This window comes from Olea europaea, unplaced genomic scaffold, assembly GCF_002742605.1.
Source record: "Olea europaea var. sylvestris unplaced genomic scaffold, O_europaea_v1 scaffold1205, whole genome shotgun sequence".
Taxonomy (NCBI): Eukaryota; Viridiplantae; Streptophyta; class Magnoliopsida; order Lamiales; family Oleaceae; genus Olea; species Olea europaea.
In genome coordinates, this window is record NW_019229473.1 from 262390 (window position 1) to 262706 (window position 317).

Consider the following 317-nt stretch of genomic DNA (forward strand, 5'->3'; position numbering starts at 1 on the left):
GCTAAAGAATCTATTAGAGTCTTTCTCTTTATAATCGATCAAACTAGATCATCACTCAAACTCGCTTGAATAAATAAAACGGTATGAAGAGATATTTAGGATTGTGTTTAATTTCAAGAGGTTAAAGCGGCAAATATTAATATTTTGTTGAAGTTTTATGAGAATCTTGAGAAATATCTAAAATATAATGGACGTTCCAACACTAATGGAGTTGCTTTATGTTCAAAGTCAATAGTCTTGAAGTATTACTTTCCAAGTGTATGAAGAAGATGGATGGTTGTTTTACAAATAATTATATTGCTTACAAAATTTTACTA